Below are 26,687 nucleotides of genomic sequence, written 5' to 3'. Positions count from 1 at the left end.
AGAATAAATATTTATACAGTGCTTACTATGTGCCAGGCACTACTGATAAACATTTACCATCCCCATTTTACAGATTAGGAAAGGAAAGCACAGAAAGGTTACAAATTTGCCCATGTTTGCCAGCATGTGAGTATTCATGTTAAGATTCAAATCCAGGCAGTGGGTGTCCCTGGGCTGCGCTGTCAGCTCCTTAGTCTTTCTCATTTTGTCTTATTTTCTACCTGTCCACTAGAGTGTTTGGCTCTGTTGGGCTTTAGTAAGTGTTTGATCCTATAGATTTATTTCTAGATGAGGATAGAAGAGTCAAAGAGAGAAAAAAGTCAAAGAGGAAAGAGTAAAGGGATGTCAGGGAGAGAATTCGTGGATTCTGAGTTGAGACTGTGACCCCAGCTCTAAAAACTAGACATAACAGAATATCTTTCTCATAGTGCTATTATGAGGATTTTCTGAGCAAAGGGCCTGATACATGACTAACACTCAATAGATACTATTTCTAATCATAGAAAATGAGGATGATGACCATGGTGATGATGATGATGATGAACGATGACCATAAAACCAACCTTCTGCCACCAAGTGGCTCTGTGACCTTGCTCAAGTCACTTTGCTTCCCTGGGCCTCAGTTTCCTCATTAGTTCATTGGAAGATGGCCTCATGGCTCCGTGACCATGTGATCAGTGACCCACAGTGGAGACTGAACAGGAGAGAGAGTGTGAGAACACGGTGGAGGCCACTGCTGAGCAGGGCCTCTATTTAAGGGAGCTGGGGGACTCCTCCCACAAGTGTCAGTTTGTCCAGCTCATATTACTCACCTCAAGCATCTCACAGATGGAGAACCTGAGTGAGGGTGAGGGTCAGAGTGGTATCCACAGTGACTTTTACATATTGCTCAGTACAATCATGGCCCATCAAGGCTACAGTTGACAGACTGAGCATTGAGAAAACAAAACAAAACAAAACAAAACAGAATATCTAGTTAAATCTGGACTTCAGATAAACCATGAATGCTTGTTTAACTTAAGTATTTCCCAAATATTGCATGGGACATACCTACACTAGACAATTACTTGTTATTGGAACTCAGTTCTCTGGTCTTCCCTGCCTGGTCTAGTGTCCAGATCTCCCAGATGGGAAAGCTGCAGTGAATCTGTCCCAGGCCAAGTTGTTCCCCTGAGTCAAGGATCTGAGTTCTAGAATCTCTATTTTCCCTGCTCTGTCTTCTTTCTTCTTTGGGCAAAAAGGAGAGAGTAACTAACTGGGGAAATTTGTTTGACATAAATTACCAAGAAAAGAGCTTCTCCAGATTCAATAAAGCAATTATTATATCTTGAGTAAAGAATAATTGATTATTCCAAACAAATGCACCAGCTTGTGGTTTCACAGAAATCTGTGTCTCTAACCTGCTGTAGTTGTTAAGTCAGAAGTAACTATGCTCTTAATAACTAACTGGTATTTATTGAATGTACAATAACTTGCCTGTTAAGCTTAAATGAAATGCACTGCTAATTAAAACTATCTCTGTACCGAGTCCTCTAGGGAAAATACATTACAAACACTCTGGCTTGGGCGTTTTTTTCACCTCCACTTCCCAACTGAGACCCTGTTGGTAGATTTTAATATGATCTGTTTGGAGGTCTGCAGATGTTTTTACTGGGCAATTTTCATCCTGCTCAGGGATATGAAAGCGTCACTTATTTATCCAGAGTTGAGAAATCTTTGTAGAGACCCCAAGCTGAGGCTGAGTAGTTGGTGCCTCAAAGCCTGTTCTGGCCGCTTGGAAGTGGGGTTGCATTTGAGTTTGCCCACTGATTTGCTGTTCAAACTGATCTTTTCACTTTGCCTCTCAGAGTTTGGAGCTTGAGTTTTCCAAATCTGTGAAACAAATGTAACCACTTACATCTTTGGTGAAGGATCAGAAGAGAGGCTGGGCAGGATTCGGAAGCACAGGCTGACCTTGACTTGTTAAATGGGTCTCAACACATGCCAGTCCTCCTGCTATGTGGACCCCATTTGGTGCTGTTTAGAGTTGACTTTGAGATGTTTGTTTATTTATCCACTTATTCATGTTTTTCATTATTCAACAAGTATTTGATGTCTGAGTGTCTATTGGACCTGAAATCTCATGAATACCGTGACTGGGGGGGACAAAGTTCCGCTCCCAGCTGTGTTGCTTGCAGACGTACAAACTCGCGTTTATGCAATTCAAGCAGTCATTTCACTCCCCTGAGTTTGTTTTCTTTTCTGCAAAGTGAGGATAGTGCCTTCCCTACAAATCACTGAATGGTTGTGAAGTTCAAATGAGACGATGTATGCACAAATGCTTTCAAAGTCGAAAGAATTATCATAGAAATGTATATTTTCCCCAACAGCAGTGGCTCCTGCGAGTTCCCAGGACCCAGCGGATATGGAGAGCTGCAGTGTGCTGAGGACAAGTGTGTGACAGCCTGTGAGTACCCGGGCAAGGTGCACCTCAGCCTCCCAAAGTCCCCTAAGGGTGAGAACCAGCCAAGTAATTAATAAAGCCTGACCGTCGTGTGGGATGTAGAGAGTAGAAAGCACTTGCAAAGATTTGACCTCATTTGATTTGTACAGCACCCTTATGAGGATGGCAGAACAGGTATTCTTTGTCATTTTATGGCTAAAGAAACTGAACTTCGGTGGGGGCGGGGGTAAGTGACTGGTCCAAGGTTACTCTATGCACAGGTGCCAAAACCAGGACTAGCTGCAGGTCTTTCCCTTACACCACAGTCACGTTCAAGATAACGGTCCATTTTCCATCCGGCTGAGAGCCCGAGGGTCTGGTTGCACCCAGACCTCTGGGATGTGTGCACTGGGTGTCGGGAGCCTCTGAATGATCAGACAGACCTGCTTTGTGGTGCAGAGCTTAAGGAGTGAGCCTGGGCTGCATTTCAGCACCCTCAGCCCTTGGTGGGATGCTCTTGTGCCGGACACAATGGGAACAAGAGTAAGTGGTGGTCCTAGGTGGTGTGGGTTGATTAGGCTGGGTTGTCCCGAAGGCAGGTCCCTGTGACCTTCTTGGGACAACCTTGGACTTCCCTGATGCTGTGGTTGTCTCTCCACACTGCTCTCAGAGGGTGCAATAAAAAGTTAATATCCGATTGCAGTGGGAAGCTATAATTACTTGGGTGTGTGGATATTAAGGGCCGATGTAATTAAAATTCCAAGGTAATGGGGGCAGCTCACTCAGCAAGGTTTTGTGCTAATGTTGCCAGCTTTCCCTTTGTCTCGCAAATTCCCTGCATTCATCAGATAGACTCATTACTGCCGACTTCAAGGATGCAGCTTCCTCTACATCCCTTCTTACAACAGTGGCTGTTCCGAGGTGGGGTTTGGGGCCAGGTGTGGGGGACATCTAGGGCTGTCCAGCATGTGCTGGGGACCGCTGAGTTTTGCCTTTCCAGTCCTCAGCCCTCCTCTCCAGTACTAGCTCTGTCACTAACAACACCAGGGCCTCTGGCTCCCCTGCGCTCTCTGGCCCTCAGATTCTCCATCTTGGAAATGAGATGGATGAGAATGATTTCCAAGGGACCCTGTGACTCTGAGCATTTTGTGTTTTTGGAATCACTGCTACATCCAAGAAACGCCAGATCCAGGCCTGGAGGGCAGCCTAAGAGACAGAAATGAAATGAAAATTGAATGAAGAACTTGGTTTTCAGTCTCACCAGCTACCTTCACAACAAGTGCTCAGTTGCAGTGCGGGGCTCGGGGGTCCTGCATGGGAGAGTGCTGCTATGGAGTATTTCTGTCATTGCAGAAAGTTCTACTAGACAGCACTCAGGATGGTCCTGGGAGGAAGCTGACGGGTCATGGGGTGCCTGGGCACGGGGCGGTAGAGAGACGGGAGGCTGGGCATCTGGTCAGGCCTGGCTTATCATCCTGGAGCTGTCATTTAAAGTTATGTGACTTTGGGCAAACCGCTTAACTTTTCTGAACCTCTGTAAAATGGAAATTATGATACCATTTGGTAGAGTATTTTGAGTATTAAATGATTTGAATATCAATATGTTGAGTATTAAAATAAAACAAATATATAGAGGCAGGTTGGTGCTATCCTGTTTTAGCAGTCCCTGCCCCACGGGGGTGTCCTGCTGAGTCACCATGGGAAGAGGTGCTCCATGGAGGCCACCTCCCCAAACCTTCACCTGGCTTGCCCACCTTTACATTTTAGCAACAAACTAAAGTGTTTAAGTTGTTCTTTGTTCTTTTTCACAAAGGGAGCTGTAGGTGGCCTATTTCTCCCTGCCCTCCCCTCCCCTGTCCACCCCCAAGGCCCTTACGTCTACCTGTCATCTTCCTAGGGGCTCCCGAATTCAGCAAATCAAAATGTAAGATTCCCAGTTAAGTTGGAATTTCAGATAAACAATGAATCCTTTTTATAGTATAAGTATATTCCATGCAATAGGGCATACTTACACTAAAATTCCTTTGCGGTCTCTCTGAAATTCTACTTTAACTGGTCCTCCTCCTGTGTTTATCTGGTCACCCTACCCTCATCACTGCCCACGTGGGACCTCATGGGATATGGGGCCCAGGATCAGAGCGTGCTCTGTGTGCATGTGAGGACTGGGGCCATCCTCTCACATTTTGCATGTTTTGGCGTGTGTCTGATTGTGTGACAAGGGTGGGGAGTGAGCGGAGGGGATGCGGACATCTGCCCAGGCCTGAAGACTCTACGTCTGGGTAGGTTGTGTGGGGCAAGGGCCATGGCACCATCTTTGTGGGTTTCTTCCTGTGCTGCTGCCAGGGACCATGTGTCTTGTTGCCCCAAAAGTGAACAGAGGAGATTTACTGCTCGATTTGTCAGTTTACTGAAGGTTTGACTGGATTGTTTTTCCCCATGAGTTCACCCAGCTGTCAGGACCACCACCTCCGAGGGCACGTGGCAGTGTGTGGGAGGAGACGGCCCACTCAGGAAAAGCCCCCTCTGTGGGGGCCCTCTTCCTCCTCCGAGTCCCCCGGAGGCCACCCCACGTGAATCACCCAGCCCCGCTCCATCTCTTCTACCCTGATCTCAGTTCCATCTCCTGGCTTTGCCTCAGGCTGTGTGTTTATGGGCTGGGGGTGGCAGGATGGAAAGCAGTAGACCAGACTCTGATAGCAGTGAACCTCCTGCTGCCACCCCTCACTCCCTGGTCCTGATTTTTCCGTCTCCCCGACTCCCTTCTCTTCTCTCTACCCCAGGCTGACGTTGGTGAGGAGATTGGGAACAGTACCATCCGACCTCGGTCATTCATCCAGGTCACAGCTGCCCTGCTTTCAGGTTCCCTTTGGCCCCATGAGTCTTTGAATTGACTCTAAAAATGACACTTCCCCTGTCCTCTCGCCACCCCTTTACTCACAGGAACCTCTGCTCCCGTCTCGTCCCGAGACGATGGAGGAGGATTGAGAGCCTGTCCATCTTGTTCCCTGACCCCAAGGGGGTCCTGCAGAGGGGAGTTAGAGCCACCTCCTGAGAAGGCTGTGCCCCTCCACCTTGTCATACTTGGGGATTCAGTCCGCTGCCGTCCTGGAAGGTTCCCTGTGTGTGCCTGACGGTTTGGTTAAAATCTGACATTACCAGTTTGCGCTCTGTTTCCCTTTCAGCGTCGTTTCCTAAAAAATAATGTGGTGGGGATTTACGACAACTCAAGGAGGGCCCGCCCTCCCTCCTCTCATTCTCTCATAGCCCCGGCTCGTGCCTCTGTGGAAGCTTCGGGCATCATTGCGGCTGTCTTGTTTCACATCAGCCCTGTGCCTCATCCTGGGCTGTAAACATCAGACTGATCCTTGATAGGTTGTGACATGCTCCAAGGCTGGAGAAATTTTTTAACTGTCAGGGAGGACTGGCTGATGGGTCTGCTTCTCAGAATGCTTGCTGGGTTCTGGCGCATCTTTCTGGGGGCTGGAGAGACACCCCACCCGCTCTGGGCTGTTGTTACCTGTGAGTCTCTGCTTCACTGTCCTTTACTGGAGGCTGGGCTGGTCCTCGCAGGAGCTGGAGGTTGCAGAGGACTTTGGGAAAAGCACGGCTATCAGTTTCCTTTCTGAGATGGCCCAATATATGCTTGTCCTCTGCAGAAACTCTGAGAGCAGAATCTGGCCAGGGTGACCACATCAGATCCATCTCTCTTGGGAGGGCATAGGAGGAATACTGTTCCCTGCAGTACATAGTGCTTTGCAGCATGCAAAGCCTTTCCTGATGCATTGGTCTCTCTGTGTCTGCTGGAAGATCTAGGGTTCTGCTGGATCCAGGATATATCTAAAAAGTAGGACCAATCATACTGAAAGCTAATATTTTTTCAGTTCTTACTCTCAAACAGGCTTATAACCGTTTCATACGTGTCAATTCATTTGTTCCTAACAATAAACCAACAGTGTGGGTACTATATTGTGCCCATTTTACAAAGGAGGAAGTAGAGGCAGAGAGAAGTTAACCCCTTGCCCAAGGTCACCAGCTGGGAAGAGGCAGGACTGGGCTTTGAACTCAGGCAGTCTGGCTCCAGTATCCCTTATGGCCTCCTCAGCAATTCTTGCCCTGCCTATTTTGTCGAGTTGTCATGAAGTGCAAATGAGCCAATGGATGCTGAAGCACTTGGAAAAGCATAAAATTATTATGCAGACGCAAGGTGTTTTCTGAACAGCTTGCTCCTTCAGCAGATACTGGGATGACAGTTGGATTTGACTTTTTAATTAATTTGAAGTCAAGCCTGTCAGGTGGAGGCAGAGAACACAGGCCCAATCAGACCTTAAGAACATCCCTGCCTTTCCCAATGCCTTTGGACGGCTTTGATTTTCTCCCCGCTACATTCCTGAGCCCTGGTCTATTGAGGATCTCCACTGGGTTTATCTTCCTTAGTGAACCAGTGAGGTGGCTTTGTAGAATCATAAAGGGAAGCACCCTTTGAGACCACTGGGCCATTCAGCCTAGGCAATACCTAACCTGGATCTTCCCTATCTTTGCTTTAAGAACTCTCTATGGCTCTGTCTTTCATGGCTTTTTCTAAACCCTTGCAAATCTACTTTAGACGTGTTATTTATATATTATACAGTCTCCCTTTCCAGCAAAGCCTGTCTACCCACAGGCTCTAAGGGACAACCAACATGAAACTTCAGAATCAGAGCAGGTGAATCAGGGGATAGAACTGGTCTTCTGACTTTCTCAACAGTCCCATAATTTTCCTGAGTGCATCCTGGATTCTGCTCCCAGCATGATAGGTGAAATATCCAGCAGTATACACAAACCTTATCTTAGAACCACATCTCTTTTTTTTTTTTTTTTTTGAGGGGAAAGAAAGTCTGGTTGGCAGAATTAAAGCTTGGCTTTCCTTGACTTTCTGGTTACTGTGACTTGTCCCTGATCTGTCCTCACTAACTTTTGGATTTCTACACCCTTGTCTGTTTCACTTCCCGAGAGCATCCATGAAGTTTCACCTTAAGGTTGTTGCTCTGGGATCCTGCTCCCAGCTGCCTCTCTTCAGATTTATCATATCTGCTTGTCAAGTTTTCCTTGCTGTCCAAAAGTTGGTACCATGATGCTTTGCAAGAGATAACAACAACAGAGTGTGTGAATCATCCAGAATGACCTTGAAGACAATATATTTGGCTCTATCTGTGATCTGTGCTCATTCTCGTCACTCACGCACTCTAAAATCCAAATACTTTTAGCAGGAAATCTGTGAGGTCATAGCCGTGTTTCATCTATTTTACAAAAAGTATCTGCCTTTTTCCTTTTCAGCTCTGGAAACCTATGCTAAAGGCCACAGGCAAATATAAATCTTATAATAATAAAATAAATAAAAAGTCTTTTAATGCTTATAACAAAATATGTAAATGTAGTTTAAAATAGAGACTACAAGTTAAGTTTCTACCATGTGCCAGACAATGCTGGACATGTTATAGATTTCATCTAGTTTAATAACACAAACTTGATCAGCACATAAGGATGACACAAATGAGATGCTTAAGAGTCGGGAGTCAGTACTCTGGGTTAAAAGACTATTCCGAGTTTGACTGAGGACCATTGGCTCCTCCGGACAAAATGCGGAACACAAAGACTCGTACTGAAGGGAGCGGGGATGGAGTCAGTCGCGGTGTTGGCGTGCCTTACACATTACCTGCTATAGATCTGAAATAGAACAAGTGGTAAGAGAGGACCCAAGGCCTCGGAGAATCATGAGTGTAACCCATGGCTACATTCAGCCCTAAACATCGATTCAGATCAGCAAGCATGAACGGAGAACCTGTGATTTGCTTGGTCCTGTTTCAGCTACTAGGGAGATACAGAAGGATCCAGAGTAAAGCAGAAGTCCTCATAGCCTCCCTGAAGGACTTTACAAATGTAGGGGAAACAATAGAAATACACATAAATTATTAAAAGTAGAAGAGGATAAGGGACGGATAAGTGGGACACAGAAAATTCTCTAGAAGACGGAACATTTAGGAATCTAAATAAAACTCAATGGATCACGCTGGCCATATTTCAATGAATCATTCTTCAGTGTTTCTAGCACTGTGCTAAGTGCTATGGGAATCACCAAAACTGTGAAAGGAGGCCTTTTTCCTAAAAGAATTTGCATCTGGGAAGAGCGACAAAACACACAGTGGACACCAAGTTGCACTCACCAATGGAAGTGCTGGACTTGGAGACACAAGACAAAAAGACAAGAGGGTCTTGTTTCCAGGGTTGATGTCCCTTTAAATTCCTCCCCTGTTCCATTTCTGTCCACAGCTCCTTGGCTGACACAGTATGCCCCTCTTGAGCACAACCGGGAAGTCATGGTAGAAGGGGGGCTCTCAGAGGCACCTGCCGCTTCTAACAGGGACTTATGGTGGCTGATGAGCTCCACATCTCATCCTTAATTAGGAAAGCCGCTAAAAGCACCACCAGAGAGCCCTGCCCCAGAGCTGCGAGGCGCCTGTTTGCTAATGCGAGCTGCTTGGGTTGATTGATACTTGTTTTGCGATTCCTTCCGTCAGCTTTCTCTGGTCCAGCCATCTGTTTTCTACCCAACAAGAGACACATTGGCTCCAATCCTTGCCTGATTTGCAGTGAAGATAACTTAATGATGGGTTGGGGGCTTGAACTGGGGCTTGGAATTGATGGGCTTTTGGCATTGAGTCATCTCTGGGAGAGTGCAGCCATCATGGGCTGGCAAGACTTCTTGGGCTCTGGATTATATGATCTGAGATTCAGGGCCACGGCTAACAGAAGGTAATGATGATACTCCTAGAGCTTCTGTTATGCTCCTCTGCTTTCCTTAGGTCTATTCGTCAGCCCTTTTGGTCCCATAGCCCATCTACCTGGACATTTTGATGTATGCCCAGTGAAAAAAGTTCACACTTAATTCTTCTGAGTCAAAGCCCTTCCTTCTTTGGCAATAAAGAATATTACACTGGGAAGAGGAAACAAGAAAGTAAGGCATAACCCTGCATTCAGAGAGCTTTTAGTCTTGGTTGGAAACATACACACACACACACACACACACACACACACACACACACACACACACACATACTGTATTTATATAAAAGGTCTGAGGAAATGCAGGAAAGTTTATGGTGAAATTAAGGTTTAAACTGTGTTACCAATAGTCACCCCAAGAAATGAAGAGTTTAAAACTGTCAAAGAGTTTGAAATCTTCAGGAAAGTCTTTAGAAGGGAAGCAACTCATGATGTGAGTTTTAAGGCCTAGGTCATATTTGGATAAATGAAGCCACAGGGATGAGTGGAGAAGAAATCCGTTTAACACGTATATGCATAGGTAGACCATGCGTACAGGTAAAGCTCTGCTTTTGAATAACAGTCTGGGTGAAAAAGAAAGTCAGGCCGGAAAAATGCTAAGTTGCTAAACTGTGTTTGCTCAGTTGTCTCCCAGCATCCGTCTGAGGATGTTGTTGCAGTTGGCAGAGGAGGAAAGCCCTCAGCCCCAGAGGGCAAGTGCAGGCAGAGCTCATCCATGCTGGGAGGGGTCCGCAGGGTCAGCTGCAGCAGAGGAGCCAGGCTGGCTGCTGAGCCTGGAGCCCTGGGTGGAGGGCAACTGGGCAGGGGGAGGCCCAGTGGCTGCCATAACCAGCATGCTGAGTTCTGGCTCCATTCAACGGGATCCGATGTACACAGGGTGGAATCCAGCTTATCTAATGTCTGGGATGCCCGGCAACGGCATAAATTGGCAGGGAACATAGGAAACCACAAACAACTCGAGTACTCTCCAGAATTGAGGGCACCAAGATCCCAAGTAAGAAGCTGGGGATCTTGCACATCACTGGTGGTGGTGGGAAGTAAAATTGCTAACTAGGGAAAGAGAGGCAGAAATGCAACCTTTTGCAATGAAAGGGTTGGGAATGATATGCATTGAGGAATCTGTGGATTTAAAGAACAGAGCGTTCTCCCCTGGCACTTGGCACGTGGGCTCATGGCTGTAGGACAGGTTTCAGGGCATCAGGCAGGGGCTGAAGACTGGGTACCTCACCTCTGTTCAGTAAGGTCCCGTTGACTTGGATTACAAGTGCTTCCTGATCCTGGCAGGACTGGGCAGAAAAAGAGATGCAGGCAGAGACAGCCATCAGCTGTTCCTGAGGGACTGAGAGCGGTAAAGCAAAGAAGAAGAGAGGTGGCTGAAGAGCATATTTCTTAGATTTTCCAGAAGGAAAACACACACACACACACACATAATTCATTCCATGGGCCAAGTAAGGTACATGTGAAAACTTGTGACTTTGCAGGAGTGAAATGCAGGGGGTACTGGCAGAAATTATCACTCTGAATTTAACTGCTTAAAAAAGCTGACGATAGTAAAAAAAAAAAAAAAAAAAAATTCTAAATGACACTCTAAGTTCGGTACTTACAGGTCAAGAAAGAAAAGAGCACTTTTTTTGTGTTTTTATTGAATTATCTTTTCTTTGCTGAAGATTTACTATTTCGCTCAGGGATGAAAAAGTATATTAACTATTTTTAAAAAGTTTAATAGTAGTTAAATGGTAGTTAACGAATTAACTGCTAATTTGTTTTAAAATAAAAGGTACAATCTATGTAACTATATATACATATATACACATATATACATATGTTATATACGTATCATTTGTGTATCTAAATATGCAGGCCAAGTATTCCCAAATCCTCTAGTCTTGGGTCACCCATTCTTTTGTTATGTAAATAAAATGATTTGAGGCTTCCATCCCTTGCACTGTTGGATATTTTGCATCAAACCCAACCCCGTATTTTGCATGGGGGTGAGCGTACGTTAAAGAGAAGGAGATTAAGTTTCCGTGGTCAGCTTTCACTCCAGAATTTTGCTCCTGCTGTGTTCTCAGTTTCTACTTGGGTCCTACCCAGTGTGGCTGCTCTTTAAGTCGCCCAGTGAATTGGGGGCTGGGGTACCAACCTCCTTCCTTCACGGCCCCACGGAGCAGCATTGATATGAACACTTGTGGGTGAAGCTCTTACTAAAGCCTCGGAGTTGACTCCAAGAGACTGATTGCAGACCAGCCCAGCATAGGAAACACCCCCAAATTGCATATTATAATTTTCCCTCCAAAGTTCTTTGGCTCTTCCTGCCACTTTTCTATAACCTACTACCACCCTCACTCTTTCTCAGGGTGTGTGCATCTCTGACAGGGTTACCAGCCCCAAGCACAGACTCCGCCCACTTTATTAACCGGAACAAACTAGTTATCTTTGTTTCAACATTTTTCTGCCCAGTCTGGGCTGGTCCTTATCATTGATTAACAAAGACATTAATTTTTTTAAAAAATCATAGAATGATTTATCCTACCTCCAATTTCTATATCACAAAGGACTAGTATAAGCTTTGAGATAACACCTTTTCTTTAACTTGGCCTATGTCATATTATTAGGCCCAGTTCTCTTTCTTGCCAATAATCTTTGTGTGCCCAAATGGGGCAGTGAAGAATGTAGTTCTCTTATCTAGTCATTCCTCAGGGCGCATGTTTTGTTTTATTTTGTTTTGTTTTGTTTCCTCATGTTAAGTATTTGTGCGTGCTTGACAACTGCAAAGTTCAAATTTCAGCTCAATCTCTATTTATTGAGGACCTACTATGTTCCAAGTACTATGTCAGGTTATAGGTGTGCAGAAACGAATAAGTAACAGTTCCTGTCTTATTTTAAGGAGCTTAAAATCTGGCGGGGGAGACTAACTCAAACAGAAATGTTTAATATTACGTGGTAAATGCCATGCTGTAGATATGCACAGGGTATGATGGAAGCCCAGAAGGGGTCTGGAATATCCTAGAGGTTCAGGGAAGTCTTCTAGGAGGAAATGAGGCCTGAGCTGAATCTGGAAGAATCATCAGTATTATCAGCCAGGTGCAGAAGGAAGAAACAGCATTCTGGGCACAGGATGTTGTGTGGGAAAGAGTATGGAGGCCTGGGACAGCGTAGGGACTACAGTCAAGTTGAGCATAGAGGGTAAGCGAAGGCACAGTCGTGGGAGATGAGACCAGAAATGAGGTCTGGAGCTAGACCTGGTGACGTTCTTTAGCCTGCAAAGAAGCTTGAACTTTATCCCATATACAGTGGGGAGCTATTAAGCAGCAGATGGGCTGTGGTGACACATAGACCTTGGTTCTCTCTCATGGCAATTAAATTAACAGAGCTCAGCTGGGCCAAGCTCATAGGAGGAGAAGTAGCTAGAAACATAGTTGAACTAGTCCAAGCAAGAGCAGCTTGACCAGGATGGGAAGAGATTGAAAACAATTGAAGAGACTACGTTGGCTTTGGCTCTCCACTGGATGTTGGGCCTCCCATGGGAGGCTGTGTCCCCTCCTCTCCCCAGCAGCATCTGCACACCTATGGCAGCCCGTCTGATGTGGTGTCAGCAAACTCCTCCCCCAGATTGATGAGCCTACAACTGGGGGCTGAGGACACTCCACCTGGGAAAATGGTGGGAGTTGGTGCATATGTGGAGCACTTCAGGCTGCAAGTAAGAGGATATCCCAACTCCAGGGGACTTAAACAATGATACGATTATCTCAGGTAATCACTCAGGCAGAGTGGCTCACGGGCTGGCTAATCCTGCAGCTCAGTGGTGTCAATGTCTCTGCACACTTTCTCCTGCTCTGCCATCCTCAGCACAAGAGCTTGTCCTTGTCTAGCTGCCCTCATGGCTGGGCACTATATTCATACCTGAAGACTTCCAAGGGCAGCAAATGGCTTCTTTCCTTATGTCTTCTTTTTTTTTTTTGCAAAATGAGGAAACTTTTCCCAGAAGTCCTCGACAAACATCCCTCCATCTCTTGCTGGCCCGAATTGACATGTCCATGGCTCAACTATTGGAAAGGGGAATCGCACCACCATGATTGGCTTAGACTAATCAAGACAAACCCTTTGTGCCTGGAGAAGGTGACAGGGGTGTTCTCTGAATCACCTGGCTGAATGGAGGAGAGTAGGAAAGCTGAACAAACCCTGACTTCTGTTAAGAAGGAGAGGGAAAGACATCGAATGTTGGGTAGACCTCTAATATGGCTGGGAAGGTAAGTAGGGGCTTAGTACATAAAGAAGCAGATCCCTTAGTTCCAGAAAGTGGAGTCCAAAGCCTCACAATGCTTGAAGTTTGGAGGTACAAATTCAGGGGAAGGAGATGGGAGATGTGAGAAGTGAAGTTCTACAGACCCACAGCACTTCTTTCTGGGATGTAAGGGAGCTTAGAGACAAGCAGCTGGTGAGTGGGCTCAGGAGAAGAGCTCTAGTTTGCCAAAGTGAGAGTAAAAGGAAATTGGGTATGCTTTGAGGGTTTGTATCACAGTGACAGCAAGAGGCAAGGAACATGCATTTCCTTACCATTCTAAAAACAGAACCCCAAAAGGAAGGATGTTAGTTATTAGTCCAGAGTCTTCCAAGTCCTTGGGTTCCATCACCACCAGGGCTTCACCAGCCTAAAGTGATTTGAGTAAACGTGAAATGTGGAAGAATCTTTAGGGCTTCTGGAACTCTATGGCAATCCTTTATGTGTTATGTGACTCACTTCCAATGTCTCGCTTGGGCTTCTTGAGGAAGAAATGCCTCAGCCTTCCTTCCACTCCTACAGGTGAGAATTTGAGTCTTAAGAAGCAGCAGGTGACTTAGCTGAGGTCACACCACTGATAAGTGGGGGAACAAGAGCTGGACTCAGGATTCCTGGTGCATTTCTCTGCTGCTTCTACTCATAACATGACCATCTGTCCAAGAGCTCAGAAATGAGTTTATTCACAAGGAAGAAAAAGAGAAGGAAGCCCAGAAGGGGAGAGAGAGAAGGGTGGCGGATCTGTCTTCTGAGGACTCTCCTCCCCACCCCTCCGTCCACACCACCTGCCTTGCCCCAGGTGTGCTGAGTGGTGATACCCTGTTCACCAGGGAAGAAAGAGGTGGTCTGCACAGAGGGGAGGGGTGAATGGACAGCTGTCCCTATCTTTGCTGTCCTTCCTAAAGACACTTTCACATCTCCGTTTGTTCTCCCTTTCTCCTAAGAAGACTAAAGTAAACACACAGCCCTGGCGTGTCTCTCTCCCAGCACCCCACCCCTGGGCTGCTTCCCCCACTGCCTAGCCTCTTTCTTTATCCCTTCACACCAAACACTTTCAAAGTTAATTTCAAAAAGCTGAGAACACTTGATAGTTTTAATTAATCCTATGCCTGGGGAAATATGATTTTGTGCATCTGAGGCCTCTTGGCTTCTCTGGATAGATAGCTTGTTCTGGGGAATGCCGACATTTCTAATTTAGTTGTGATTATACCAAAGATTCATTTGTTTGTTTGTTTATTACCTAAAAGAGAAGCTGATGCTGATATGTGTGTCCTCAGGAAGAGATTTCTAGTTTTCCTAATAATGCCACCTAGTTAAGCAGCACTTTAGGACTCTCCTGGTGCCCTCACGTTGGCCTCACAAGTCAACGTCTTGAGGCAGCGAGGGAAGGGCCATCCCCCATGTAGACAGGGAGGAACCGAGGCCCACAGGGGTTTTTGTTGGTTTGTGCCTGGTCACACATTTAGGGGGAGTGAGATCCAAACCAAAGCTATCTTGTAGATCAGGAGTTTCTCCGTGACAACTCGTTTTCCTTTCTGTGAGAACTCCTGTGAGATAATATGCTGCCCGTTGCCAGCAGGGCCAGTTGGAAAGGTGGCCTGTGGTCACCATTATGCTGAAGGGTCTTTTTTACTTGGGAAACATTCACTGATGCCACGCTGAGCCTGTGAGGTTCAAAATGACAAGGTGCTAGACCCGTGTCACAATTCTCCATGCCCTTCCCTTGCCCTCTCCAGTCCATGCACAGCAGGAAGGCACATGACATTTTATTAAAGTATAAGAGATTCTTAGAGTGTGATAAATACCAGTAGGTAAGTCTTAGGTAAATAGTTCCATATTCTTGGCAAGGGTCTCAGTTTTAGTTACCTGTTGCAATAGTTCAATTATCATGTGAGCTAGGTCTCATTTAGTTTAAAGTGGTGGAAATCCAACTCAAACTGGCTTCATCATAACCAAAAAGTCACAGTTCTAAGTCTGGCATCAGATATGTCTTGAGATGCAAGAGATGGATGTCACCATGATTCAATTTCTCTCCATCGCTTGGCTCTCTTTGGCACTGCCTCCATTCTCAGGCAAGCTCTCCCCCTGTGGTTGAAAGGTGACTGCAGCGGCTCCCATCAACTTCAAATTTTGAGAATGAAGAAAGGCTTCTCCTGGTGGTTCCTGTGGGAACCCTTCTGTGGAAGCCCTGAGAATTCCTCTGATTGGCTTGGTGAAGTCATGTGTCCATTCTGTACCAGTCTGTAACGAGCTGATTGGTCAGGCCATGGTCGTGTGCTTCACATCTGGTGCTGGGGATGGATGAGAATGGAAAAGGGATGCCCCAGAAAAAATTCAGAATTAAATTATCAATGGAGGAGGAATCGTTGCTGGGCAGAATCGACCCCCTCCCCCAAAATAGTACATTTTGTCATTTTTACTTTCAAGTTAAAGTGGCTAGAATGATTACACTCATCTCCCTTAATAACAGAGGGAGAAAAGTCTTTGCGAATTGAGTCTGCAGTCCTCAGCTGGGTTTTAGATCTCCAGTGTTAGTGTCCTTCTTGGATTCTTGCCACAGAATTTTCCTAAACCAAACTTCCACTTTCTCCAGCTCTAGGATTAGATTTCTAAATTTGTCAGTTAAAAAAAAAATAAAAAAAATTTCCTCCTACCTCTAAAAACCTTGTTTACCTACAATTTAGACTCTTGGTCCCTCACCACTTACCTTGCTTCAAGCATTATGGGCTGCAGCGTTGAGTCTTCCAACTTGCCCCAACTTGCTCTTGCTTTCTTGGAAAGACTATTACATTAGCTGAACATCTTTTGGCCTTTTTTTTTCCCCAGAGTCAATTTTTCCTTTCTTTCTCCATTGCTCCATGCATGCATGCTGTCTTGGAAATAGAGACACATCCTGGGGCAATTAGAACAGGTCCTTTATAGCTTCTCAACATGCCTTTCTCTGCTGGAATGGAAAATAAACACAGACTGTCACCCACTCAGCCAATATGAGTAGTACCTGCAATTATTATTGGGGCTATGCCAACTACTTCAAATAAAATAAATGAGTCTCAATCTTCTCTTTTTATGGAATCAGAAAATCATAAGCATGTTTAAGACTTCCTGGGAGATGATGTCACTTTCCTTGCCTGTCCATTTTGTTTGTTTCACCAGTGGCTCCATTACTGGGGCACCAGCATCCTAAGAGACATTAATGAGGACAGTCTTCTGCAGTTCATCCTGTAGGTTCTTAAGTAGGGAGACGAGTCCTCTCACTTATTTACTCAAATATTCAATTCAAATGTCTAAAATTTTTTCACCAAAAGTGCTCTTTCTCATTATTTTGATTATTTTCTCTCTGATTCAGGAGATCCTCTGATAGTAGGGAGGGTATAAGTATTCATGGGCTTGGAGAATATTTCAATTTAATTTAATTTTACTATTTTTAAAAATTAACCATTTTATTTTATTTTTTTATAAATTTATTTATTTATTTTTGGCTGCATTGGGTCTGTTGCTGCGTGCGGGCTTTCTCTAGTTGCGGCGAGCGGGGGCTATTCTTCGTTGCAGCGCACGGGCTTCTCGTTGCAGTGGCTTCTCTTGTTGCAGAGCATGGGCTCTAGGCATGTGAGCTTCAGTAGTTGTGGCACGTGGGCTCAGTAGTTTTGATTCACAGGCTCTAGAGTGCCGGCTCAGTAGTTGTGGCGCACGGGCTTTGCTGCTCTGCAGCATGTGGAATCTTCCCAGACCAGGGCTCGAACCCGTGTCCCCTGCATTGGCAAGCGGATTCTTAACCTCTGCACCACCAGGGAAGTCCCTGAAGAATATTTTTAATAAAGCATCTTGATATTACTAAAGGAAAAATGAAAGTTGGTGGGCAAAGTCCGAGAGTGAAGACAAGACAGTGGTGAACCCATATCCAATTGAGATAGGTGCCTCTGAGGCCAGAATGCAGGTCGGCTGGAACTGGAGGGCTCTGGCCCTTGCATTAGTGTCCTTGGCAGATAGACTGTACATTTCATGATGGCAGCAACAGCATCTTCTCCATCTTTTTATTCTCCCAAAGGACCACATACACATTGAGAGCTCAGTGGGTATTGATTCATGAATGAATGACTTACTGAATGCAGGGAAGAACAAATAAATAAGTGAATGGGGGGCTTCCCTGGTGGCGCAGTAGTTGAGAATCTGCCTGCCAATGCAGGGGACACGGGTTCGAGCCCTGGTCTGGGAAGATCCCACATGCCGCGGAGCAACTAGGCCCGTGAGCCACAACTATTGAGCCTGCGCGTCTGGAGCCTGTGCTCCGCAGCGAGAGAGGCCGCGATAGTGAGAGGCCCGCGCACCGCGATGAAGAGTGGCCCCCGCTTACTGCAACTAGAGAAAGCCCTCGCACAGAAACGAAGACGCAACACAGCCAAAAATGAATATAAAAAATAAATAATAAATAAATTAAAAAAAAATAAGTGAATGAATAAACAAGTCACTGGAAAAAAACCTGGTCAGTGTGATAATTCACTGAGTCCAGTCTGACTCTTATTTTATTGATTACTTGTAAGTTGGGGGCCTACGGATACTATGAACCTTAATAGCTTCATGACACTTAAAAGTAGTCGAATGTGACAAATTTTGCCGATGTAAGATATGCCTTAAACAATCCAATTTCTTTTTTGTACCTTAAGAATCATTCCTTTCTCTTAAGGGCCCTTTCATGTGACTCTTCCAGCCTCCCAAGAGGCTAGGAGAGTGGGACTAGGTGCTGGGACTCTTTATATAATGACTCTGCCATGATTCAGAGGCAAGGTGGCCATGACTGTGTTGTCAGCCAGGGGCTACTTTTCAGGAACTCTCTTATACGCATTTATGAGATGTCTGGTGGAAAACTGAGGATATGCAGGATGGCACATTTCGGAGCCCATTGTGTTACTCACTGAGCTAACAAGAAACTGAATTGTTGTTAGCTGGAGTCACACTAGAATCTGGCCCAAGGGTCTCACTTCTCAGGCCCAGTGCCTTCCCCAAACCCGTCAGCATTTTCCCCTTTATGATTCCTGCAGGGCCTTCTTCAGGGCCCCATGCTGTGTCTTGGGATTCCCCTTTATAAGAGAGCAAGGGGAAAGGTGCACCATCCCCACGGTGTTCAGTGATTGTAGTCTAGTAGTGGGATGTCTCTTGAGAGAGGGTCTCCCCCTCACTCATCCCTCCCACTCTTCCTGCAGGCAATTCATTCTGACAAACACATGGAAGCTGGGTAATGGGAAATGAAAGCTTCAGGCAGTAGAACAGGAGAATGCTAATTGATAAATAAATAACTGTGAATGAAACCAGTGACTCAGGAAAATCATCAGTGGGCATGGAGCAATCAAAAGCTCCAGACCCGTTCCTGATGAGGGAAGAGAGAAGGAGTGAGGGCTGGGGAGCAGGGGGGACCACTGGAAATTGTTCTAGAGTCAGGCAAACCTAGATTTGAATTCTGGCTTCACTTCTTATTAGCTACGTGACCTTAGACGACTCATTCAACTTCACAGATTGTGTGTTTCTTTATCTTAACGTGAGGATGGTTCCTGTCTTACAGAGCCCTTGTGAGAATTAACTGAAACAACCCATCCATTCATTAATTCAGTAAAAAGAAAGTATAGGGTGAGATGAGTGCCTAGCAGACTTCCTGGCAGATGTTAGGCTCTCAAAATCATCTATTTGACCTCTTTCTTGAGACCTCGGTTTTGTCCCAGGAACCGTGAAGGGTGGCAGTTTCTAAGGACCCTTCCAACTCTAACATTTAATAATACAGACATCACCTTCCCGGTTCAGTGAGGGTCTGGCCAGGGGAACCCGGGGTTTCTGGCTGAGTGCAGGCCATGTGCCTGCTCCAGGCACAGACCTGTCCCCAGCAGCCAGCTTCCCCTCTCCTGGGCTTGAGCGCTGCCATCCGGCTGGCTTTTGGGAAAACCACGTCTGTGCAGATGTTTGGAGCCAGTTAGCACCAGCTGGCATTTATAAGTGACATTTAAAGGTCACCTCAATCCTCCTGCCAGGGAATCAGGGAGGGAGGGTGCAGCAGAGAATGTGGACCTGGGTTGAATCTAATGAGCTTGGACAAGAAGCTAGGAGGCTGCAAGCAGAGGGGCAGGACGTGTGGAGGACTTCCTTAGCAGGAGTCATTGGAGGAGTTCAGGGGGTGAGCGATGCCCAGTAGAGGAGGGGAGGATCTATTCAGCGCCACAAAGAGACGGGTCCTTGAACTAGCTGACTTCATCCCCACCAGTGTGCGCATATTCAGGTCCTGGGGTTTGTGTCCTCTGAGAAGCGTGGTTGGAGAGGAAAAGTTAGTGGAAAATGCCTGGAGAAATACCTCTAGGTCATTCCTTAGTAATCCTGTATCCTGCCCAAAGGACAAACCCACCATATGGTTAGAGAGGTTCATTAAGCATATTTTCTGAACCAGCAAGTAGGACATATTATCATATAATCTGACCGGCCGATGCTCTATCATGTAATGGAGAGATAATAGACTTCCTACTGGTAGAACGCCTTGGAAAACAGGAGATGCTTGGAACCCATGTAAACAGGTTATATTGGTTTGGCCAAAAAGTTCGTACGAGTTTACGGAAAAACCTGAACGAACTTTTTTGCCAGCCCAATAGAATCGAGTGTTGCCGTTCTGAGTCAGAGGAGACAACGCTGGAATGATAGAAGCCGGAAGGGCAATGCCCTGCGAGAGCTCTTTGGTGATGAGTACGATGCAGAATGCATGCCCTGTTGTCGTCCCTGCCAGCTGCTCACTGCCCACTAGCTTCTCCTTTCCTCCCTATGAACAGTCTGCAAATGTGATGCAGCAGCATGAACGCTTACCTTCCCTGCCCCTGCCTTCCTTCTATGCCCTACAGATGAATTCAGTGGCTGCTTCCGCCCCACTGTGCCTCATGAGATTGTGCCTGACTAGTGCTGGGCACTTAGCAAGGGCAGGCTTCCCAAAGTCCATGCTGATTGCAGCTGGCTAAGGTGTGGGGCATGGGAGTGATGGGGAGGTATTGAACACGTGGTTCTCTGCACTAGGGTGTGGCTTTGCAATGCATCACGAGAGGGTCATGGAACTTGGCTTGCTTCCATCTCTCATATACAGCCTACCTACTGTCAATCTCTGGTCTACCACATAAAGCTGAATAAACGTTGAATATTAAATCAAAAAATACTAATCTTTCCCAGTTTTCCCCCTCTTCCCAATCTTCCAGTGCTTAGCAGAGTGCCCAGTGGAGAGTAATCTCTTACTACATGTTTGAGGAGTGCTCAGAAATGGGTAGGTAGCCAGCTGGGTGGTAGGATCCACAAGAGCCCTCCTTCCCTCAAGCTTTTCCTTTGCTGTCCCCACTGCACACAAGGCTGCGTCATCTCCATCTTTGAGGAACATTCCGCTGTGTCTGAAGGAATCCCCTGATAAAAGGCTAACACCCTGGGGAGGGTCTCAAACGCATTAAGCTAAAAGCACATTAAACCGCTGTCAGTTTTAGCTGGGACATTTTAATGGGGATTAATTTATCAGGCCTCTTTCAGATGTGACACCTAGCTGAGAGGGATTTGGATTTAGTAGAGAAGGAGTTTGATGGCAGGGAAGAGAAGGCAAGAGAGACAGGAAAGCCCTAAGAGGAAAAGTGGGGCTGCCTTGGGAAGCCAGCCTGCGGAGGGAGCTGGCGGGGTGATGGTGATGTGGCCGTGGGCTTGGGTCTGACCACTTAGGAGGGAAGGTGAGTGAAATGCACACCTGTCAGGAGAGAAGATGGAGGGAGGGGCGTAAGGCCCCAGAGGCTGGGCTGACCCACAGCTGTGGGGAGGGCAGGCCTCCCACCAGTCGGAGTAGCCGTGACACCTCCTTCCTGGTTGTCTGAGGGCCCAGGAGCCAGGGCAGCTATGGGACTCTCAGGAACCGCGCCAGCAGATGTTGATGGCAGTGGCAGGGAGTCCCCAGGGGCAGCAAGTTTCTTCATGAACCATTATTTTTACGGGCTGATCTCTAGAGGAACCTTGGCATCACTTCTCTTTCACCTCCCTAATGCATCTCCCAATCCCCAGGCTGCACCCTCAGGGGGAGAGATTTTTCAAAAACAGAAACAAAGAGGCTAGAGCCTGTCTCTAGTCTTGGCTTCTCCTTGGGGCATTAGCAAGGCATCTGCAGCATCAGCCGCTGTTGCACTACACAAAGCATCTGAGACTGGAAACAGGCAGATTGTTCAAAGAAAAGCCCTGGTTTTTAAAAAAATGTAGGAGAGGGAGGGAGACCAAAGGCTGAAGCTGAGGGAAAGGAGGAAAGTGGGTTTATGGACCATCCACGAGGTGCCAAGAACTGTGCCCTTCACACACATCTCATTCTCTCCAGCCACACACATGAGATAACATGAGTGTTATCACTAACTAACCCACCAATGCAGGTGACCTTCAGAGAGGTTATGTGATGGGTCCGGCTGAGAAATGACAGGCACCCGATTCAAAGCCACGTCTGCCTGACTCCGGAGGGAAGGAAATAAACGGTAGAACAAAAGGGAAAGAGAAGAGAAAGGGAAAGATTTTCTCTTCCAGAATTCAGTCCCTGTCACGACTCTGGCCCGTGTTTACATGACAGTGCAGACAGGATGGCCTGGGGGCGGGGGTACCTCCAGATGAATGAATGGACCACTCCAGCCTGCGATCATGAATCCAGCTGTGGGCTGTCGATGGGATCTCAGTGGCTCTGCACTGACATTGACCAGAAATCAAATCACGTGGCCTGGACCGCGTCTTCACGTAGGAAGCCTCGAAGTCTACCTGCAGTGTGGAGAGGGGCGGCGGGAGATAATGGGGCCCAGGTCCCTCAGAGAGGTTCAGAGAGGGGTCTGGATTTGCTGCTTGGATGACCACGGCACCGGCTTCATCCTTGGACCCCTCCCAGCTCTGACCCATGCTTTAATCAAATTTCTTCCTGAAAGGCAAGATGAAGGCCTGTCAGGACGTCTGCTTGGAGAGATCTTCCTCTCTGTCTGGGTCAAGGAGCCCTGGCCATCAAGCCCTACAGTGTGAACATACTGGTGCCTGGAAGCAGAAACTTATCATGGTGTCCCCAGGTGTCATTACCTCCACAGTCCTCCACACACACCCCTCTCTTTTCCCTTCTTATTTCTGAAATGTCAAAAAAATTTAAAAAGGCAATTTGCTGGGGCAAATTTAGTAATTATTTGTTGAATCAGTTGACCTTCTCCAGCATCTACGCCATGTGAAGCTCTGAGTAACAGGCAGATAAATACAGCGTGTAGTTCCTCCCCTGGTGGATATACTGAGAAAATAAAAACAAGGAGGAATAATAATATCAAAACTACAGTTATGACATGTTGAGGATGATGGTGGTTTTCTTTATACAATGCTTTCCTTTGTCTAACTTCACCTTTCCAGTGAGCAGAGCACACCTATCAGCACAACTATCCCCACCTGACGGATGAAGAAACTGATGTTCAGAGGAGTTAAATCCTCTCCCCAAATCAGAATGAGCAGTTAGTGGCAGGATCAGAACTGGAACCAAGGGCTTCTGTCTCTTAACCCAGGACAGTGGCCTTCAAAGTGTTTGATTCACGCTGACCATGTCAGGCTTGTCCGCAGCTCCTCCCTGACCTGCTGTCACCAGTGGTGGTCTCTAGTGCTCCCTGTTTCTAGGCTCAGTCCCACTTGTTCTCTGAGCCAATCTGGACCAGAAAGGAAGTATGTCCACGGCCTCAGCCCATCAGTCTATGGGGAATGGGTTTCCTGGCATCAGCACTGACTGGTGAGTGCCCAGAACGCCTTCATGCTCACCATGTCACAGCTTCCCCTGAAGCCTTGTTTTAAAACAGAGGTTTTATTATTCAGGTATGGTGAGGCCAACGGATCAATAGACATCTACCACTAAAAAGATAGTTTGTCATGCTCACAGTTCCCAAGAGAAAGGGCCACACCATGTCGCCGTCGGCTAGGGGTGGAGGGAGGGGAAAGAGGGTTGGTCAGGAGGCAGAGGGAACAAGGGGGAAATTGTGGGCAAGAGCCTTTATTGCAATTTCTGCAAGAAGATTTGGGTGAGGCAGCGTAAGCAACTTTAAGATTGGCTAGTTGGAGTCAGTTCAGCAGGCTCTGGGGTACAGAGGCTGTCCCTTCCTGTCTGGTGCCTTGTCTCAGGTTATCGGGATAAGTGGATGCAGTACTGAGTGGTTGAGAGGATGGGACTGGATCAGTTGGTGTGCATTTGAAAGGTATGCACCCTGGCTAGTTATTTACTATCTCTAGGAATTAGCTAAGCCTGGGAGAGGCTGCCCCTGCAGTGTCAGCAAGGTCCCAGATGTCAAAGCATCAGGATACAGAAAATCAAAGACATGGTTAATATTTACCTGCTCCATGACCATGCTCTGTGACAGGGCTGTTTTCTTTGCTCAGCACTCCTGCACCCCTAAGAGAATCACACCCCAATTCTAGCTCCCACCAGGCCCTCTTCTGGTAAATCCATCCTTTCCTCTGTTATTCTACCATAGGCCAAAGTCCTGGGGTGAGAACTCTGCTCATCTAAAACTATGATGCCATCACCCCCTCATCTTGAGGCTTGCCACGCTCAAAGCATCTAACTCTCTTCTGTATGAGCTGGGGTCCTAGGACATCTTCGTATTAAAAAGAAGTTTCCTTTGAGGTGACACCCCAATATAGAGGAAATAAAAGTGTGAGGAAGATAAAGTTATGCTAGAGAAACACGTCAACCGAGTCATAAGAACAAGGACCCCCCCTCCCTCTACTGGGCTGATTATTAGGACTCAGATCCTTATCCATTCATTATTGTGGCAAGCACTGTCTAGTGACAGGTTAATTACACAGTTCTGGGTGATTGGAAAGTAAATATATGTTAAGAGGACACCACTGTCAAGATAAAAACTGTCTATTAGAAAGCCCTCTTGCATGGCAGACTTCACCTCCCTCTTTTGAACCTGAAGAGATTTTTTTTCCTTGTTGTTGCTTTGAGAAAAATCTCCTCTGCTCTTCCCTCTAGCTAAGATGTATTTAGTTCCGGCTCTTACCCACCTCCTTTGCCCTCTCCCTGGGTAATGCTCTTTGCTGGCCCAATTTGGAGCTCTGCTTCTATTCTGGGTAACTGTCTCTAGAGTCAAACCTCTTGCATGTGAGGTTTATATGGAATGGTCTTGGAGAAATTCCTGATTTTCTGGGACCGCATGAGGTAGAGGGCAAAAATTCCACTTCTTCGGTAGCTGTGTGTCTGTGTGTAAATTCAGGGCCCTCCCAGACTGCTTTCCTGGAAACTGTGAATGCTGCTGAACCAGAGTGACACCCTGGAGGGCCAGGAGCCAAGTAATCCTACCCCTCAAGTCAGTACAGAGTTGATCTCTGCAGGACTTTTCTTGCACTTTCTCTCTGGAGGGCGGGGGATGAGCTACCTTCCAGCCTCATAGGGAAAGACCCATGAAATGATCACAGGCTATGGCTCTGCCCTCCTGCATCACCCCAGTCCCATCAATCCTGCCTGAATATTTTGAGCAACAACAACAAAAAATGTAAATTAGATTTATTCTCTGTGATGTGTAAAGAATGACCACCCAAGAGGAAACTTCACGTTATTTTTGCACAGACATATCTTAGCAGAAATGTGCTTCAGGTAGTGAAAACGTCTGTGTGGTTTTAAGTGATTTGGTTTGAATTGTTTTAGAATCAGGGTCTAGACTTTGACTAAAATACCTTTTCCAGTGTGCTATAGTGTAGGGAATACTTACTATGTTCTGCTAAGCTCTCAAATCTCTTCTATGAACTATAAATTGGAAACATGGACCCTTAGCTCAAAACCCAAGTTTTCAGCAATTTCTGCATCAACCTCCTCCTTACTCTAGCAAGTATAGGAGAGGTAGCTGAAAAGCCAGGTGGTGTGTCGATCTTTATCTCCTTTCTCTCTTGAATTCATTCATGTGTTCAACCAGTGCTTACTGAGTATCAACTCTATGCTAGGCATTGGGTATACAACTCTAAATTGACCAATCTGCATGCTCAGAAATCTCATAAATGGGATGGAGAGAAATAGAAGGGTAGGAGGCACTGCAGCCTTATAGAAATAGTGAGTGTTGAAGGGGCAGAGATGAAGGAGTACATAACATCTCCTTGTGTGTGAGAGAGGTAGGGGCTAGGGTCTGGGAAGGCTTAAATGAGGAGATGATGTTTACCCTGATCCAATATCTGATCGGCTTAAGGTCACAATGGGCAGCAGAACCAGGCCTGAAACTCCGATTGATTGGTACATGGCACATGGAGCAATGTTGGACCCCAGCAGCTGCTGCGTAACTGCCAGTTAAATCTAAGTCTGAATTCTGCATCATGACCATCAGAGTGGTTAGCAAGTGACCAGAGCTCCACTGAGGGCCGGGACCCAGTTGGCAGTGAGAAGTGAGGGACAGGCAGGGGGAAGAAAAACCTTGAGAACACTGGGAGATCTGGGTGGTCAGGGAGTGTACAATGAACCTGGGTCAGTCTACAGGGCATGAGGTGGGGAAACTGGACAGACCATGGTTGTCCCAAGGCTGCTTTCTGAGGCCATCTGGTCAACCACACTCAGTAAAAGCCTGTGTTGTTTGTTTTCTAACATTTACCTGCTTCTCAAAACACACCTGGACAGAGTGAGGGTGGGGTGAATGCGGGGCCATGATGGAAATGGAGTTGGCACATTGTGTTGGCTAACCCCTGGCACAGACGGGGCCCCTACTGGGGGAACCCACTGCCCACTCCCACCATGGAAGAGGGCAGCCCCCTGCCTCCCTGCCTTTGAGCCTGTTTTCTTCGGTCAGCAGAAGTGACAGAGCTTAGCAGGCCCACTGTCTACCCACCTCAGCGCCTCCCGGTGGGACACACTTCCCCAGCCTCACCTGCCTGAGGGCCATCAGGGGTCTCTCCAAATGGGAACTGATGTTCTTTTCAGCAGCCTGGCTTCCTGGTGACATCTCCTGACATGGCATTAACAGAGAAAACAGCAAAATGGGTCCCCTGGGCCATGGAACATCGATTTCTAGTTTAGGCCCCTTAGCTATGCAGCAGCAACAGATGTGGCAGGTTTGATTAGCTTTCTCCACAAGGGAGTCAGACAAGGGAGGAAGAAGTGCTCAGACTCAAGGGGATTGGGGGAATCAGGGTAGAATGGTTTTAATTCCTCAAATC

General features: G+C 46.7%; 1 long non-coding RNA gene across 1 annotated transcript in view; it reads left to right on the top strand.

Moving 5' to 3' along the window:
- LOC137769797 (uncharacterized) overlaps positions 1 to 26,687 on the top strand; it is a 153,246-nt gene that overhangs the window by 77,081 nt on the left and 49,478 nt on the right. Inside the window, exon 3 of the long non-coding RNA XR_011075090.1 lies at positions 2,370 to 2,446. This is a non-coding gene — a long non-coding RNA (uncharacterized lncRNA). The remainder of the gene's footprint in view (positions 1 to 2,369; positions 2,447 to 26,687) is intronic.

This window comes from Eschrichtius robustus, chromosome 10, assembly GCF_028021215.1.
Source record: "Eschrichtius robustus isolate mEscRob2 chromosome 10, mEscRob2.pri, whole genome shotgun sequence".
NCBI classification, from domain to species: Eukaryota; Metazoa; Chordata; class Mammalia; order Artiodactyla; family Eschrichtiidae; genus Eschrichtius; species Eschrichtius robustus.
Note: the sequence above shows the minus strand (reverse complement) of the source record. Positions and strands in the feature narration are given on the sequence as shown.